This window comes from Eurosta solidaginis, chromosome 4 (genome assembly GCF_040869045.1).
Source record: "Eurosta solidaginis isolate ZX-2024a chromosome 4, ASM4086904v1, whole genome shotgun sequence".
In the NCBI taxonomy this organism is placed as follows: domain Eukaryota; kingdom Metazoa; phylum Arthropoda; class Insecta; order Diptera; family Tephritidae; genus Eurosta; species Eurosta solidaginis.
The window spans coordinates 84350559-84366831 of NC_090322.1; the positions used below are offsets into that span (position 1 = coordinate 84350559).

The 16273-nt window shown below is 37.7% G+C and overlaps 2 long non-coding RNA genes across 7 annotated transcripts in view; one reads left to right on the top strand and one right to left on the bottom strand.

The window, feature by feature from the left end:
• Positions 1–2378: 2378 nt before the first annotated feature.
• LOC137250024 (uncharacterized) lies at positions 2379–9787 on the bottom strand. Of its 3 annotated transcripts, XR_010952700.1 has the most exons (5): positions 9162–9445; positions 7106–7572; positions 6614–7042; positions 6148–6503; positions 2379–6088 (listed from the first exon to the last, which is right to left on the bottom strand). It is a non-coding gene; the product is annotated as an uncharacterized lncRNA (long non-coding RNA). The 3 variants fall into 3 exon arrangements; XR_010952701.1 differs by lacking the exon at positions 9162–9445 and adding an exon at positions 9680–9787 and having other exon boundaries at positions 6614–7572; XR_010952699.1 differs by having other exon boundaries at positions 6614–7572.
• LOC137250025 (uncharacterized) overlaps positions 9599–16273 on the top strand; it is a 30009-nt gene continuing 23334 nt past the window's right edge. For 2 of the 4 annotated variants that reach the window (XR_010952702.1, XR_010952703.1), the window contains exons 1-3: positions 9661–10010; positions 10698–10913; positions 10990–11207. This is a non-coding gene — a long non-coding RNA (uncharacterized lncRNA). Of the gene's footprint in view, positions 10011–10697; positions 10914–10989; positions 11208–16273 lie in introns of all 4 variants that reach the window. The other 2 variants (XR_010952705.1, XR_010952704.1) reach the window with 2 other exon arrangements.

The window sequence follows — 16273 nt, forward strand, 5'->3', positions numbered from 1 at the left end:
ATTGTTGATTGTTGTCTGAATTTTCTGTATTTGTTCTCCGTTTTCTGCGAATATTGTGGGTAGGTTGAACAGCGTCTTCAGTTGGTTGTCGACGAGTATCCTTTTGTTCTCGTACCTAGATCTGGGCACTTCCCAGGCAAGCTCGAAATTATCATCGCTCAGTGGGTATTGCTTTACAATAAGTCCTGCTTGACTTTTCGTTTTCAGGAGCAGGTGGTATAATTTTTGAGCGGGTGATAATTTAGGGTGGTTTTTATAGACTGCCGTGAACATATCTCTAAAAGATGGCCAGTCTTCGTATCCACCATGAAATACTTCGGTGTCGCATGGTGGTACTTTTAAATAAAAACCGTTTGCGTTTGAATTGTTTATTGGGTGGGCGGGTATTTGGTGTTGGTTGGTGCTAGCAGTATTAAAAAGCTGTAAGGCTTCTAAAATTTCTGATTTGCATGTTTGGTACGTTTCCATGAATTTAGCAAATTTTTGCTCAACCGAGCCGCTGACATCTGTATAATTATCAGAGAAACTTACATCTTGATGGGACTCTAGCACCTTTGTCCATATTTTGTCTAGGTCTTCTAAATTGACCTTAAGCATACACTCTGATAAATCGGTAGCTTGGGAGGGTGACCATCTTGAGCAGCAAACTTCTACTTGGTTGCCGTCATATATGAATTTCTGCAGGCATTGGTCTGCAGTGGTCAATTTTTGGGTTTCGTCCGACGATTTCGGCATTATAAATTAGTTTGGTTTACTAAGAAATGGGAGCTTTTATTAAGCTGTGAAAATCGAAAAAAATGTCAAAAGGGCAAAAAAAATTTTTTTGAAACCAGCCTAATGTACGCTTGGTTCTTTATACGGGCTTGTCTCAGCGCTTCTGAGTACAAGTAATGTGGGTATATAATAATATAAATATTATAATATTTGTGTTCACTGGGATTTTATTTTTTATTTTTTGAGACCGGCCTAATGTGTACCGGCTTTTTGCTTTGTTATATGTACTTGTCTCAGCGCATCTGAGCACAAGTAATATGGGTATATAGTACGTATGTATGTATATATATAAGTGGGTAAAATATATTTGCCGGTTAACTGTGGTGTACCAACAATACCTTTTGTTGCCGTGCCAATGCACTTGATCTATTGTTAACAAAGTAAATGTACGCCAATATGTGATCGATGATCTTCTTTGTTGCTTCCTTCTATTATGTAGTTACATATGGTCATGCAATTACTTGGGTTTTTGGCTTATGCAAAAAGATATACAAGTGCGTATCGGTATTATGGGTGCATATAATTGTAGGTTTGTATGCAAAATTAATCTTGGGTGCACCGGTAAAATAAACTTTAGGAAAAGTGACAAACATTTGGCAAAGTTTGTTGCTATGGGTTTTTTGTAAAATGTATTTTATGTAATATATGTATATATGGGTAAATTGGGCAGCGGTGAATTTCACGCTGGAAAAATATATATATAGCTCGTGGATGATTACCGAACTAAGTGGGGTATATACATATATACATATGTATATACTTTTATAATTAAGTGGGTATTTAGCGCAACGAACTTTTAGAGTACCGTTAGCACGGGAATACAAATTTTTTGTTGAAAAAATTATATTGGTTTTCACGGGACTGTACCTTTGGTACCAGTGGGTAGGCAACTGAAATATTTTGCCGTTTAGGCTTTATAATGTTGGTATATCACCAGGGTCCAAATCTTTAGATCGGAGGGGTGTATAATTTGCGTAATTTCAGATTTGGGGTCCGTACTTTAAACGGAGGGAAAATATATATGGATAAATAATTGGGTAAACCAAGTACTCACTCTGACATCTTATTTGTTATTGCTTTATGTGTGTGTGTCCTAGTTTTTGTAGAAGTTCCTGGTTGAAATGTTGTGTTGTACCTCCTTGTTGTGTTGTAATGTTGATATTGTTTGGCTGTATGTATGTGTTTTTTTCAATTTGATTTTTCAAACAATTCCTTTTTCCTGTTTTTTTTTTTTATCAAATGTATTTTTTTTTTCTTTTTAAAAAATATTATTTTTATTTTTTCCAAACTTTTCTTTTTAGTTGAGTTTCCGCTTTTTCCCAACTTTTCTTTCTCAACACCTTTTCTGCTCTATATTTTAATGAAATTTTTTGTTGCACTGGGCACTTTTGTAATTTTTCTTTCGTTTCGCGAGCAAAAATATTTATAAAAAATTCCCACTTTCTTTTCTGTGTTTTTTCTTTATTTTCCAAAAAAAACTCTGTTTTCCATATATATTTTGTTCCACATTAATATTTTTCTTTTTCTTAAAAAATTTTTTCTCTTTTTATTTTTCAAAAATTTCAAATTTTCTTGCTTTTTTCAAAACTGCTTTTATTTTCTTTAAGCTTTTCTTCTCTTCACCCACTTTTTAAATTTGTAATTTCAAATAAATTTTTTTTTTCACCTTAATGTAATTTTTTGTTTTTCTTTTGTATTTTGTGTACACCAGTTTTTATGTATGTATGTTTGTAAATATTTTTATTTAAAACCCTTTGTATAAATTAGCACTTTTTTTTTGTTTTCATCACCTTAATGTTTTGTTTTTTGTGCATACACCTTAATTGTTTGTTATGTTGTTATTAGGTTTTGTTTTGTAAAATACATTTTTTGTATTGCACCTTAATGTGTTTTAGTTATTTATGTATTTATATATGTGCCCTTACCGACCGCGTATTGTATGTTAATTATATAAATGTATATAAACTTTAAAATAATTTGTTTTTGCCGCTGGTTTCTATTTTAGCACCAAAGGAGATGGTTGGTGTCATGTGGGGACACATTGCAAGCGGGACATACATTTTGTATGTCGGGGTTGATTCTGGATAGGTAAGAGTTTAGCCTGTTACAGTATCCAGAATGAAGTTGAGCAAGAGTGACACGCGTTTCCCTGAATAGTATGCGCTCCTCTTCCACAAGTTTTGGCTACTTTTCTTTGAGTACTGGATTCACCGGGCAATTCCTGACAAAAAGGTCCCACGCCTGTTTGTGGAGTTCACCAAGGACCTGCTTGTGTTTTTTGCTTCACACAGCTCGGTTCTCAGGTGCGGTTTTTCCCCAAAATGCTTACGGAGATGACTCCTTAAGCTTCTAGGCGGTGTTCGCTCATCAATCAGATGTCTATTTGGATGCCCAGGTTTCTGGGTATTCAACAGGAACTGTTTGGATAGCATCTCATTTCTCTCCCTGATGGCGAGTATTCTCGCCTCATTATGTAGATGGTGTTCTGGGGACATAAGAAGACACCCATAAGGTTGGTCGAATCAGCTGTTATAAGGTTACCGATACGGTTACCGATAAAGCACCAATGTCTGCAGCTTTAAACTACTTCGTCAAGCGATTTTGGGTATAGCAATACAAGTTGGTGAACATAATTCTAAAGAAAATGCACGCGCACTCTTGAAAATTTATAACCGTTTAAGTAGCGATTGGGAAAAAAGCATTAAAGTCTCTAGAAATAGTTGCTGCTAACTATAAAAAGTAGAAGAGTTTGGTTTCATTTATTAATACAGCATATTATTTTTTTCTTGTACACATTGTGCCGATTAAATGAATTTAGGCTTAAGTTGCCCGAATGCGCATCTCACCTCACGTCACTGACGTAATCAACAATAAAAAATTACTTAACATAAAACAAGAATAAATTTAAACCAAAAAATGTAATAAACAATGAAGAATTTAACATTAAACATTTAAAAAAAATCTCGCTTGGCTAAAAAAAATTTAAAACGAAAATATATAATAATCATTTGTTTTGGGACTCAATCCTTTCGTACAATCTTCGTTTTTGCACACTAACCGCAAACCTGCATACTCAAGTCTATAGCAACAAAACAGTTTTACATTTTACGAAAGCAAAACTTCTTACGCTGATCTTGAAACCAGCAGAATTAGTGCCAGTAGTAATTTTGTAGTACGTTTTATGTTATTAATTATAATTATTATTTGTAAATGTATAATTGTAGAAGACGACTATTATCGATTGTTAAAGATAATAAACAATGAAATATGTTAAGAATTATTCAATATACAATAATTCATATTAAAAAATGTTTTGTTTTCAAACGTGTATTTTATTATAGACACCCGAGAAAGCTTCGTACATATTTCCGTCCAAGGAGAAATATTCCCCACTATAATACATTTAAGCATTTTAGAATTCATTTTAACTTTGTTTAGAAAAGGATGGTGTGAACAGCTGGGAGCTTTCAACTGTAGCAAGCTTGCCAAGAAAAGGAACAGTTCGGACAATCAGTTTTCGAATATTACTTTATTTCATATTGCATTACAAAGAAGGCTTCAAATTTATAGAAAAGTAAACGTGGTATGGTGATACGATAATGGTCCTGAAATGATACTTAAATAATACATGTGTCATAATAATCCTTAAAAAGTATGAACTGTCCCGAAGTGACCATAATATAAAAAATTGAGATAATCCTGAAATAGTCCCAGGATCATGCAACCCAAAATTATCTTGAACATCAAAAATTATAACGAATTACTCCCGAAATTAATTCATATCGGAAGGGATACGAAGTAGACTTCAAATAATACCGAATACAATCTCTAAAATAAGGCGCGTATGAAATCCCGAACACAATCCGAAATAGTTCCGAAATGGTTACGAAAACACACTGATATGATCGGAAGGTATTCGCGAAATTATCTCCACCAGCGGGTTATGGGGCTTAGAATATAGCCGCGGCAGGTATGCTTGTCGTAAAAGGCTACTAAAACACCAAATTGATTCAAGGGATTGTGTAACGCAACCCTTTCAAGGGTTCTTCAATCCAATTCTAAAACTCACCTACCCGTGGTGAATCCCGTTTCTTTAACAACCGAGGCTCTGGCGACCCCCAGTTGCTCATGGATGTAGAGGGAAGGCGGGATGGCTTAGAAGGTTCATGTGGTCGTACCAAATCGCTCCGGAGATGATCGGGCTAGTATCTTAATGGTGCCTGTTACCGAACGTACCGTATCAACATCGATAACACTCCCCAAAACCTTCAGTGAGTATCCTTATCGCTCCAACAACAAATTATTTCAAAATCATCCGGAGATAGTCCCGATATGAACTCCAAATAGTTACGAAATAGCACGACGATCTCGAAGTGATCCGAAAATATACATAAAACGATCCTGAGTATACTTCTGCCATGAAGATCATTACAGACTACTTTATATCTGTCTGTCAAATTACATCCAAATCCGTTCACCGGTTTTAAAATGATTGAATTCAAACGGACAGTAAATGAATGAATCTACACCCTGGACTCAAAAATTTGCAATCCGATTTTACAAATCGACAAAGTTTCAATGCTTTCGATTAAGTATGTATGTACAGATTTGCCGTATTAAAGACATACAAATTTTACAACGTTTTTCTTTATTAGAATACAATTTAGTAATAACCACAATATGTGCATGTTTTAAATTCTTATTTACAAATGTACCAAACGCAACAATTTATGCCTCCAATCAAATTTTATCTCATTAAATTAATCTAATTCATATTTTCAAAGTAGTATATTTAAATGGTGATGGTTTTAAGGCAAGCGCCTGAAAATTTAAACATTTGACTAATTTGTGTTAAAGTATTTTATGAAAACTGAGCTCAATGATTATTTCTTCTAATTAAAAGTACAGTTTCATTACACTAAACTACTAATTTATCGATGTAACTAGTATGCCATTGCTGAGTATGGATAACATCTCTTATTTTGTTTGGTAAACATTACCAACTACATGAACTATTGCATACATTTATCAAGATTCGCAACATTTTTTATTAAGGACTAGTTGCTTCATTATTTTCTGCTGGGACAGCACACTTTTCAGTTTCTTCATCTTTATTGCCATCACTGCTACTGCCCTCGTTACCGCTGGACACCGCATTGTCTTCATCAATTTATTATTCTCTTTCGCGAATGTATTTAAATTAATCTCGTTTTATTGCATCATGTTGTCTGATAAAATCTTTCCACGGATTTTCAAACATAGATGGATGCATATAAGATGATATATCACATATTTTGTTATTGAAGGGTTGTCGCTAGAAAAGCAAACCAAAGAAGTTAATAAAGTATGTTAATAAGTTAATGAATTACTTACATTATTTCGCTGCCTATAACCGCCACCGCTACCACCACCACTGATAATTTATTCAAAAATATCTGACACAATATTCTGTAAATCGTCCAATGGTACAAACACAGAAAAGTCAAAGCACGACCAGAAAATCAATTGGTAAATGGATTTATGCGCGATATATATGTAGCTTAATACAAATGCAATTTGAGGGACCAAAAAGTCATACAGAATTGCCCAGGAAAATGTTCAACGCCAGCGCGCCCCCATTACATCAACAGCCTTAATACCACAGGAGGAGGTAGCAGTTATTCAAAATATCTGATGCAGCATGTACGTCCTCCCAAACATGATCCGAAACATGCACACCAATCGTAGGTCTTTATGGGAAACATATTGAGTATAACCATCATCGTAGAAAATTAGGTATTTATTTATATACAAAATTAAATATGTACCTTATATAAGATAATGATGGATAGATAATTACCTGCATTTATTGTTAGGCTTCAATGGTTCAGCAATAATTCCAGCATAAAAAGCGTTTTGAATTAACATTTTCTCTTTGCCACGCGACAATGAATTGGTAAGCAATTTCACGTGATTCTTAAAGATCAATTTATAACATATAAATTAAGGCATATTGTTTTCATACAAGTATGGAGTAAATGTATCTATTGGCAATCGTACTTTTGGTGGATCATAATATGCTAAATGCTTTGCTGATACAGTTTTCCCCATTTGGTATTGAAACTTTAAGAATTTAACTTTATAATGTGGCACTTTTGCAAGTGTACAAAGAAAGCCAGGTTCTACCGGTTCAAGGTGCCCAGCTGGCAATTGCTTTATTCTTCACTGCATAATATATTTGATTGATTTCAATTGGTGGACGTGCTATTTCGCCTACAGGTGGACAAGTCTAAAAGATGGGAAAATTTTGTAATTGTAGACAACTTTTTCATTAAATGCAATTATATCCCACTTTTAGTTTTTAAAGATACAAAGTCAAATTGCGGAAATGATCAAGCATGCCACATCGCTATGGCATACGGCACAGTATCAAAATATTTTCGCTTGATCTCAGACACTACATCATCATCAGTTTCAAGTGTGACATTAAAAATATATCACACTGCTCAGTTTGTACAAAAAAGTAATACATGCTCTTGGTGCGATGTGTTGCTGAGCATATAAAGATCACGCCACGATCATCATTACGCCGACTTGGTATAGAACAACGTATATCGTGCTGATCACCCAAATTTTTATATGTTAAATAATTTTCTGAACAAATCAATACACCAGATGGACCGCCATTTTCACCGCGTACAGAAATTAAAAAGTTTGCATGGTCTTCCAGGGGTTCAGAATATTTGCGTACCACATGATTGAGACCAAGATTCAATTCATAGAATGTCAGTGTTTGCTGTGTACGTTGAGCAGCATCGCCTGGAAAGCAAAGTGTATTTAAGAATTTGCAGAAAATGTACTTAAATCAAGTGCGACTTATATTTTAACACAAAATAAGCTAAATGTTAGCTAAATGTCAGCTACATTCAGGAGCTGCTTTCTATTGCACTTTGCAAGGCCAAATGAAATGTATTTATTCCTGGCATCTGGCGTGTGTAATAAAAGTGCATAAATATTCTATATCAAAACATTAACGTTAAAGTTTTACTTATCTCTATTGTTGGCCACATATCAGTGAAGTACTTGCAAAACTTTGTCATATAAATACCAATGGTGCAGAAGCCATTTATTTTGTTATAGCACTTTGCCAAGTTTCTAAAGCGCACAATAACTTAATTTAGTTTAAAAAAACAAAAACTTGTCTGCGTATTTTTCAAAAAGTAAAATGTGAGAAAAATAGCTGCCGGCCGATAATCGGTTGCAATTTTAGCACCAGCTCGGCCTATAAAATCGGCCGGTTACAATTTTTCGGGTTATCGGTGGCTGTGTAAGCGTAAAGCTGATGAAGGGGATAGACGATATGAAAGCTAGCGCCGTGACAAACGGCAGCGTAGAATAGATTTTGCTAAAATTGAGCACGCCATTCCGAAATTTAGTGGAGATGACGTGTCAATTACGGTAGATCATTTCATACAAGATTTCGAGGAAGTAATGGAATCGTCAGGTGTTGACAAGCGATTTAAATAAATGGCCCTTCGCCGCTGCCTTACAGGAACAGCAAAAGTGTTTCTATCAAAAACAAACGCATAGTTATAACGATTTGAAAAAGCTCTGTTAACCGAATTCGACGTGACGGTGCATAGGCACGAAATATATAAGATGTTAACAAAACGTAAATGGGACAAAAAGAACGAATCCTTACAATGCTATGTCCTTTCGATGCAGGCGACGGCCAAACGGGCAACCATAGAGGAGACAGAGCTCATTGATTTTATTATTGATGGCATAGGCAACGCCGTGGCAAATGCCCACGTACTTTTACCGGCTAGGACACTAGACGAGCTAAAGATGTTGGTGAGCCGCTTCCAACTCGAATATTTTCCAATGGAATCGGCAAAGGTAGTGAGGAAGGCGTCTACGGTGAAAACAGTGAACGATGATAAAGCAAAATGCTACAACTGCTCCAAAGATGGGCACATCAAGCCACATTGCCCGTATCCGCTACGGCCTAATGGATCCAGTTTCCAGTGTTGGCGTATGGCCCATGATCATCGCTCATGCTCAAATCCAGCAAAAATTCTTAAACCTCGCAACGAAATTGGAGCTGTAGGTGAGGATAATGATAACCACTAATGTGGCGATGCAGTAAACCCATTCAATTTCATAAGTATCACGTTCAAGATAGATAATAAATTTGTCTGACAAATTTTTCTCTTTGTTTGATACCGGTAGTCCGGTTAGTTTTATTCGGGAAAGATGTGTTCCGAAACGATTGCTGGAAAATTAAGTCGCAAGATATCCCTCAAAATTTAAAGGCATCGGAGGAAAAAATATTAATATCAGAAATACAATTTTTTGTTATATAAACTTTGATAAACAAATAAATAAATTGTAATTGCATATCATACCAGATAATGACATGGTTGTTCCAGCTATTTTGGGACATGATTTTCTCAGTACGTTTAATATTAAATTGACGAGGGTTAAGAAAAAATGTATGCAATTGTTGGATTTAAGACACAAAAACAAATTAAATATTTCTAAAGTTCGCCAAATTGTGGCTGACTCCAAAGCATGGTGCAGCCAAATCCTATTAACAGGATAAATGCCCTCCAAGAAAAATAACCGTAGATAACTGCAGTAAAATTGCCGATACTGCTTCCGTTTGCCTTATGGCGGGCCGATACAAGGTGGCAGGATGGTGACATACCTACAAACATAAATAAAAATTTCATGTACTTTGTTTTTGTAAATTCGATGGACGAATGTCAAAATCGTACTGCGCCGGAAGTTGATGTATCAAAGCAAATAAAAAAAGTGTATAATCAGCTGTCAAATGCAGCTACCTTGTATCGTTGTGCCATGGTTTACCTGCTACATATATTTCATATAACAAAAATTAACTTAATATAGATGAGATACTTACAACCCTACAAGACGGAGGTAACTAGTTCACCCACACATTCAAAGCTTTTTCGCTCTCCACGAACACATCAAAGTTTCATGCTGTCATCGAAATGATGAAAACATTTTTAAAACGAAGAATAAATATAATTGTGATAATAAAACATACAAGCTCTCGCTTAACCTGGTGTCTAAAAAGAAAAAATTCTTGTGCTACGGGCTTTTAAGTTAAGTTGTGACATGTGTTAGCTGTTTAGGCACTTCTAAATTAACCTGGCGCTTTAACTAGAGCCAACCAAGTCCTCTTGCCAACAATTTGAATTGGAAGATTCAATTTCCAAAACCAAAAAAAGGTAACGTTTTACAAGACAGTGCATATCCTAAACAAAGGTGGTATCAAAAGACGCGTGTCGAGCTCCGTTTTTCGAATCCGAAAGCGGAAATTAAAATTTGTTGCACAGAACACCTTTCTGCGTTGGCGGCCTTCGCCCAAAATAATATTAAGTTGTATAGAATCGACGGGATGGCCTAAAAGGTTTCATGTAGTCATACTAATTCGCTCCCGAGATGATCGGGCTAGTACCATAGTGTACCTATACCAAGTGTGTTCACTAAGCGATAAACGTCAAAAATTCAAACAGCCTCGCTCACCTGATGGAAATCTCAGGTCTAGAGTCGCATTTTTGGTCTCAACGACAACATTTTTGACTACCAATCGTATCGACTTTTTCAATTTTTCAATCATTCGGCGCACTCGGTAATGGTATCCATTTTGAATTCGCTGTCATTCCGAATCCAGCGAGTGCCTGTCAGAATGCTTGACATATAAGTAAACACACTTGTACTTGTACACTATGGCTAGTACCTTAATGTTGCTTGTTCCCGGAACGCCCCCGATCTGCATCCGGCAAAGGGCCAAGAAAGTCGATAACGGGGAGTGTCACTATCGCTACAATAACAATAACAACATTATTTACTTTCTGATTTTCATACGCATGCGCATTTTTAAATAATAAAAAATTGTTATATTATTCTAATAGATAGCATCTCAGCCGGGGTGCGATTCAGCTCAGAATATGTCAAAACAAGAGGAAACCTACAACTAAATACAGATTCACGTGTCATTTGCCAGGATTTACCGGTAAACAAGGTACTTTCCACAACCAGAATGCTTTGAAATACGGTAACAAACTGGTTGGATGTATTTCCCCAAATAAGGGTGGAACTACGCATATGTGTTGCCAGTATTTGTTTCGGTAACTTATATTGATTTGTATTGATTAAAAATTGCAATAGTAGATAATGTAATGTGAATTAAAATTGAATACGTAGCCGAAGCAAAAAAGTCAACTGATCCGCATGCAACTGTTATTTATGTGCCGCCACTGGGAGCTGCTGCTGCTATCCTAGAAGCATTAGAAGCAGACATTTCTTTGATTGTTGCAGGTGTGCCTTATCATGATATGGTTCGTGTTAAGCACGCTCTCTTTAGGCAAAATAAATCGCGTCTAGTCAGGCCCGATTGTCCACGAATCATCGCACCAGAAAGGGTAAGTAAATTGCCTAACATATAAATATATAAACAGCATGTATGAATTTGTTAGTGACAATTTGTCATGCTCTTGTTGATAACCAACTGAAGAATGCAAATATCAAAGAAATCGAAGTTCATATAAATACCAATTGATTTCTTTAACTAGCGTTTGGAGAACAAAATACATATGTTTGTATGCATAGAACTGCATAGAAAGGGAGGAATTAATTAATTATTATCAGTAGATTTACAAGATTTTTGTCATTTTCCCTGCGTCGCCGTTGCCAATACATTGCGTTAAGAGAGGACATAAACACCTTATTACCCACAGCTAGTTAAAATTTTAGCAAATTTTGCTCTTTTCATTACTGATTCAAAACGTGGAAAGCTATATATCGAGCATTCCATGGAGAATGGTAAATTTTAGCAGACTTTCGCACTGCGGTCATTAATATTCAATCCCTATAAGGTTTAATGTAGTCATATCAATAGTTCCCGAGATGGTCGGGCTAGTACCTCAATAGTGCTTGTTACGGGAACGTAGATAGATAATTTATTGAGGATTGCACAGTGACCTGCACATCTCCTTCATAGCACCTCATACTAGCCGACTTCCTTGATAAACCAGTGAGTGATGAGCAGTGTTCTTGGCTTCAGGGATTAAATGTGTGAGTGCTCTGGCCATGGTGAGCCAATAAACTTAGGCCTAAGTCTTGAGATTGCGTCGCATTCTAGAAGAATATGGTCCGCCGCCTGCTGATCGATCACAAAATCGGAATGTGCCCTGCGAAAATCCTTGGACCATGTCCCTGCAGAAATCGTTGGATCATGTGGTCCACTGGAGTACTTACCATTATACTCGACTGTAATGCAGCAATGGATCATCTCATGTTTATACACGAACATATTGTAAGCTGATTATTGCTCGTTTTTAACGACTGTAATCACTACACCATGTTTATTGGACTGTGGGTACTCCATGGATTACTCTGATGCAATGCGGAACTGGAGTATATGATCCAGTCCTAGGACATCGCAAATTAATTTGACCATAGTTTTTGTAAGAATTGTGGTTAATTTTGGAGCACTCGGTTGGTACATAGCGACTACTGCATACATGCATGCATGGAGTAACCGCGATTTTTGCAGGGGTGGTCCACTTGTGTCATACTGGAGTACTTACCATTATACTCCACTGTAATGCAGCAATGGACCAACTCATGTTTCTACACGAAAATATTGTAAGCCGATCATTGCTCGTTTTTAACGATTGTAATCACTACACGATGTTTATTGGACTGTGGGTACTTCATGGATTACTCTGATGTTGTTGTTCTTGTAGCAATGTTTCGCCCCACCTAATAACCGCGACCGGTCACAAATTGTCATCAATATCCTGTAACGGGAGTCCAAGGAAACTTGCTGTTTCAACAGGGGTGGACCATAATGAAAGGGGTGTTAGAGACGTTGGTTCCACATTGCAATTAAAGAGATGGTTGGTGTCATGTGGGGACACATTGCAAGCGGGGCATACATTTTGTATGTCGGGGTTGATTTTGGATATGTAAGAGTTTAACCTGTTACAGTATCCAGAACGAAGTTGAGCCAGAGTGACTCGCGTTTCCCTGGGGAGTATGCGTTCCTCTTCTGCAAGTTTTGGGTTCTGTTCCCTGAGTTTTACTTTACTCTGATGAAATGCGGAGCTGGAGTATATGGTCCAGTCCTAGGACATCGCAATGTTAATTGGACCATATTTTTTTAAGAATTGTGGTTAGTTTTGGAGCACTCGGTTGGTCCATAGCGACTACTGCAAACATGCATGCATGGAGTACTCGAAATTTTTGCAGGGGTGGTCCACTTGTGTCATACTGGAGTACTAACCATTATACTCCACTTTAATGCAGCAATGGACCAACTCATGTTTCTACACGAACATATTGTAAGCCGATCATTGCTGGTTTTTAACGATTGTAATCACTACACGATGTTTATTGGACTGTGGATACGCCATGGATTACTCTGATGTTGGTGTTGTTGTAGCAATGTTTCACCCCATTGTGGTTAATTTTGGAGTAATCGGTTGGTCCATAGCGACTACTGCAAACATGCATGCATGGAGTACTCGAAATTTTTGCAGGGGTGGTCCACTTGTGTCATACTGGAGTACTAACCATTATACTCCACTGTAATGCAGCAATGGACCAACTCATATTTCTACACGAACATATTGTAAGCCGATCATTGCACGTTTTTAACGATTGTAATCGCTACACGATGTTTATTGGACTGTGGGTACTCCATGGATTACTCTGATGAAATGCGGAGCTGGAGTATATGGTCTAGTCTTGGGACATCGCAATGTTAATTGGACCATTGTTTCTATGAATTGTGGTTAATTTTGGAGCACTCAGTTGGGCCATAGCGAGTACTCCATTAAAGCATGCATGGAGTATTCGCGATTTTTGCAGGGTGTTATTCGATAGTATGCCCAGTCTCTGCATACGGCTGTTCAGTCTGTAATAGCCTGTAAGAGTTGCTCTTGGGATTCTTAGGTTATCTTTCGAGAAGTCTATTATTGTCCTGTAGCGACTTGTAACATAACCTCCTAACAGTAACATAGATTGTCTCAAACCAATGTTATCGATGTGAAGATCCTTTGCCGGATACAGATCCGGTACGTTCCGGTAACACAGACCATCTCGGGAACGATTTATATTGCCAGATTAAACCTTCAGGCCATCCCTCCCTTTCCACCCCAAGTCTATGAGGAGCTTGCCTGGAGTATTCGCGATTTTTGCAGGGTGTTATTCGATAGTATGCCCAGATTGTAATCGCTACACGATGTTTATTGGACTGTGGGTACTCCATGGATTACTCTGATGTAATGCGGAGCTGGAGTATATGGTCTAGTCTTAGGACATCGCAATGTTAATTGGACCATTGTTTCTATGAATTGTGGTTAATTTTGGAGCACTCAGTTGGGCCATAGCGAGTACTCCATTAAAGCATGCATGGAGTATTCGCGATTTTTGCAGGGTGTTATTCGATAGTATGCCCAGTCTCTGCATACGGCTGTTCAGTCTATAATACCCTGTAAGAATAGCTCTTGGGATTCTTAGGTTATCTTTCGAGAAGTCTATTATTGTCCTGTAGCGACATGTAACATAACCTCCTTACAGTAACATAGATTGTCTCAAACCTGGCGTGTTGTTGTTGTTGTTGTAGCGATAACGTTACTCCCGAACGCTTTGGGCAATGTTATCGATGTGAAGGTCCTTTGCCGGATACAGATCCGGCAGGCTCCAGTAACACAGTACCATTAAGGTGCTGGCCCGACCATCTCGGGAACGATTTATATGGCCACCTTAAACCTTCAGGCCATCCCTCCCTCTCCACCCCCAAGTTCCATGAGGAGCTTGGGGTCGCCAGAGCCTCGTCTGTTAGTGAAACAGGATTCGCCGCGGATAGGTGATGTTGACAATTGGGTTTGGAGAAGCTATATAGTGGGCTGGCAACCCATTGGAAGGGCTGCGCTACACAACCCCTTGAATCAATTTGGTATTTTATTCGCCTCTTACGACAGGCATACCTACCGCGAGTATGCTCTAAGCCCTCTAACCCACTGGAGCCATGAGAAGCGTGGGTGCACTTTGGGTGTCCCAAGGCAAGTTCCGTCGTGCCTGGTGTTGTTCGGTGAGAGGCCAGGCAGCAGGGTGCAACAAATGCACCTTTCAGGAGGATACCCTTGTTGAGGCCAGAAAATCGGGTCAGATGCAGCAACCGAGTATATTCTATATCATATGATCAACTTGGGGACAACCAAGCTTTTATTTTCCTGTCCAGCACGGAACTGGTGCTCGGCACTGCTGCTAAGGAAGGATAGGCTTAGTCTTATCAATTCGTTCCCGGGTTTCTCGGGGAAAGCAGTTTTAGCAGTACTTTGCCCTTTTCAAATTGAACATCCATTCAAGAATTTCGCATAATAGATTAAATAGTCATCTGTATTTATTTGTTTTTGTAGCACGTCTAATTTACTTCGTAACATCAATCAATTGTCCCATATTATAATTTTATGTTCTCTATGAATGCAACAGCAAATTATCTTTGGGTACCCCTGCCACCGGAAGATGCATAGGCATGGTGGAAGTTCACTTGAAGTTACTTTACCAGGTCCTTATTCTAGTTATCTGAAATTTCTCTTGTGCCTTTGGCCTCTCAGAAAAGAGCTAATTGTGGAGCCCTATTTATAGAACACTTTCCGGCTTATATTAAAAACTCTTAATCTATTCTTACGTTGGTGTTGACTTTGATAATTTTGTTCCAAATGGTTCTGTGTGTTTCTCTGGAAGTCCATTCGAATTCTCTACGGTTACTGAATGTGAGGTAGTAAGCAGTATTCTTAAAATAAAGTCCAACGCAATTGGAATTGATGGTGTTCGAATTAAATTTATAAAAATTATTTTACCATTTGTGTTGGGTACCCTTACACACATTCTTAACCACTGCATTACGACATCTTGCTTTCCTGAGTGGTGGAAGTGTGCCATAGTTAAGCCTGTTCCTTAAAAACGGTCTGCGAGCTCAGTCACTGATTATCGACCCATAAGCATTCTGCCAGTATTATCTAAAGTTTTTGACAGGCTGCTAGCAGATCAAACCAACTCACATATTTTGAGGCATAATCTACTTTCGCCGTACCAGTCGGGTTTTAGAGCTAATCACAGCTGCGCAACTGCATTACTAAAAGTAATCGATGATATCCGAATACCCTTCGATAATAACCAGCTCAACCTGCTCTGCTTACTAGACTTTTCAAAAGCTTTCGACTTTGTCGACCACGAGTTGCTCTGTTATAAACTACAGCTATACTTCGGATTTACTAAAAGCGCCTTGATGCTAATGGAAAGTTATTTAACTGGAAGAGTTCAATTTGTCAACACAGGAAGTGAAGCGTAGGGTAGGAAAAACTTAATCCAAGGTATTTCGCAGGGCTCCATCCTTGGGCCCTTATTATTTAGTATTTTTATAAACGAAATTTTTTCAGTGTGTAAGCACGTGAGCATGCATGCGTATGCAGATGAT